The sequence below is a fragment of the Macaca mulatta genome, chromosome 9 (assembly GCF_049350105.2).
Source record: "Macaca mulatta isolate MMU2019108-1 chromosome 9, T2T-MMU8v2.0, whole genome shotgun sequence".
In the NCBI taxonomy this organism is placed as follows: Eukaryota; Metazoa; Chordata; class Mammalia; order Primates; family Cercopithecidae; genus Macaca; species Macaca mulatta.
In genome coordinates, this window is record NC_133414.1 from 57,539,154 (window position 1) to 57,542,206 (window position 3,053).

At 38.0% G+C, this 3,053-nt stretch overlaps 1 pseudogene; it reads left to right on the top strand.

Moving 5' to 3' along the window:
- Positions 1–2,125: 2,125 nt before the first annotated feature.
- LOC706767 (double homeobox protein A-like) lies at positions 2,126–2,737 on the top strand (annotated as a pseudogene).
- Positions 2,738–3,053: the final 316 nt, after the last annotated feature.

The window sequence follows — 3,053 nt, forward strand, 5'->3', positions numbered from 1 at the left end:
CTCTACCACCCCCAGACTCTGTAACCACCATTCTACTTTGTGCTTCTGTCAGTTTGACTTTTTTAGATTCCACATATAAGTGGGATCATGTGGTATTTGTCTTCCTGTGCCTGGCTTATTTCACTTAGCATAATGTTCTACATTTCCATCTATGTTGCTGCAAATGACAGAATATTCTTCTTTTCAAAGACTGAATGGTATTCCATCGTGTATATATACCACATTTCTTCATTCACTCATCTGCTGATTAACACTTAGGCTGATTTCATAATTTGGCTATTGTGAATAGTTCTGCAATGAATATGAGAGGGCAGACATCTTGTCAACAAACTGATTTCAAATATTTTGGGTAAATAACCAAAAAATGGATTGCTAGAGATTGCTAGATCATATGGTAAATCTGTTTTCAGTTTTTTGAGGAACTGCCATATGGTTTTCCATAATGTCTGTACTAATTTACATTCCCACCAGCAGTATACAAGGATTCTTTTTTGTGCACTTCTTCACCAACACTTGTTACCATTTGTCTTTTTGATCATAGCTATTCTGACAGCTGTAAGATTGTATCTCATTGTGGGTTTAATTTGCATTTTCCTAATGATTAGCAATGTTAAGCATTTTTTCATATATTTGTTGGTCATTTGTAGGTCTTCTTGTGATAAAGGTCTATTCAGGTCCCTTACCAAATTTTTAATTGACTTTTATATTTTCTTGCTATTGGGTTGAGTTCCTTATGAATTTTGGATATTAACCCATTATCAAATATATGACTTGCAAATATTTTTTCTCAATCTGTAGGTTGTCTTTTCATACTGATACTTGTTTCCTTTGTTGTGCAGAAGCTTTTTAGTTTGATGTAATCCCATTCATCTTTTGTTGCCAGTGCTTTGGGGTTTAATACAAAAAATTATTGCCCAGATTAATGTCATGTAGTTTTCTCCATATGTTTTCTTCAAGTAGTTTTATAGTTTCAGGTCTTACATTTAAGACTGTAATCCATTTTGAGTTAAATTTCATATATGTGTGAGATGAGGGTTCAATTCATTCTTCTGCATGTGAATATCTAGTTTTTCCAACACCATTTATTGAAGATACTGTGTTTTCCTACTGTGTATTCTTGGCACATTTGTCAAAATTAATTTACTGTACATGAGTGAGTTCATTTCTGGGCTTTCTAGTCTGTTCCATTTGTCGATGTGTCTATTTTTGGTCAGTACCACATTGTCTTATTTGCTATAGCTTTGTGGTAAAGTTTGAAGTCAGATAGTGCAATGCCTCCAGCTTTGTTCTTTTGCTCATGATTGCATAGTGATGCTTAAGTAAAACCAAAATTATCCTAGGAATATAAAAAATAATACATCTGTTTACATTTTGGTGTGGGATGAGTAGAATCCTGTTTTCAAATTCCTTGTTTGAAAGGCTATTAAGAATAAAGCCTCACTTAACAGTTTTCTAATTCCTTGGTGGTATCCTCTGTCCTTTGGTAATGTGAAAGTACAGCACACTTTTCTATTTTTGTTCCTGCTGCACCCCTCATAAGGTGAAGCATGCATGGAGCACTCCCAGGGTAAGTGTGAGCCCAGCACCGGCTCAGGCTGCCGATGGTCCAGAGTCGGATTCCACCTTCCACTTAAATGGCAGCCACAGGTAGACGTGCTCATCACAACGCACCTCTGTGCGTTCATAATCTCTGTTTGTTCTGCAAGTGGTTTCCACACGAAAAATGGCACAGTGTTTCTCAGAAGACAACTGCATAAAAATCAACATACTTCAAATTCACAGCAAATAATCAGATAATTGATGAAACTACTTACCCAAACAATAATTGTAAATTATGCCTTCTGAATATATTTGTCATAAACTTGGAGTAAGGAATCCTCACAGGCACTGAACAATTCAAAAAATGCAAAGCTGTTTGTTAGAATACTGGTGATTTCGGGTGGAAACTCTCATCCATATCCTGGTAAGGGTTGAAGTTGCACAGGTGTTTTCATTTGTCAAAACCCAGAAAATCATATGTTTTAGATTTGTGAATAATGTTGTATTATATGCGATCTTTCTTTCTAAAAATGAGCTGTAAGCGGTCTCCCAGACAGCAGCTCAGCCTCCAGGACTCTCTTCCAGCATGACCAAAGACACCTCTTCACACAAGATGGTAGCAACAAATCATAGGTGCAATCACACCAAATTCACAGAAGATCAATTGAAAATCCTCATCAATACGTTCAATCAAAAATCTTACCCAGGTTATGCTACCAAACAACAACTTGCTTTAGAAATCAATGCAGAAGAGTACAGAATCCAGATTTGGTTTCAGAATCAAAGAGCTAGGCATCGATTCCAGAAAAGACCAGAACCTGAGACTTTAGATTCAAGCCAGAGCCATGGTCAAGATCAACCTGGTGTGGAGTTTCACAGTAGAGAAGCCAGACGGTGTCATACCATCTATAGCGCCTCTCAATTACACACTCTCATCAAGGCATTTATGAAAAACACATACCCTGGGATTGATTCCAGAGAACAACTTGCTGAAGAAATTGGTGCTCCAGAGTCAAGAGTCCAAATTTGGTTCCAAAAATCGAAGATCTAGATTTCATCTCCAGAGAAAAGGGAACCTGTTATGTCCTTAGAACAAGACCAGGGGCAAGATTTCTGAGGGACTTCAAGGTACAGAAGATACACAAAATGACAGCAACCTCACTAGCACTCTCATTTCTCTAGAGCCAAAACATGGTGAACACAGTCAAGTTCAGTGTATTTGATATTATCAACTTGGGCCCTATATCTCTCTCACAGTTTTCCTGGGAGTCTATCATTCTGCTGAAAGTGCAAGCTAAGCTTTCTGAAAATGGTAAAGGACTTGGCTGGGTGTGGTGGCTCACGCTTGTAATATCAGCACTTTGGGAGGCTGAGGCAGGAAGAATGCTTGAGCCCAGGAGTTTGAAACCAGTCTTGGCAGTAGAGTAAGACCCTGTCTTTATTATAAATAAAAAGGACTGTAGGAGGCCAAGACAGGTACAGGAGGCACCACACTACCATATTGACACAGCCTG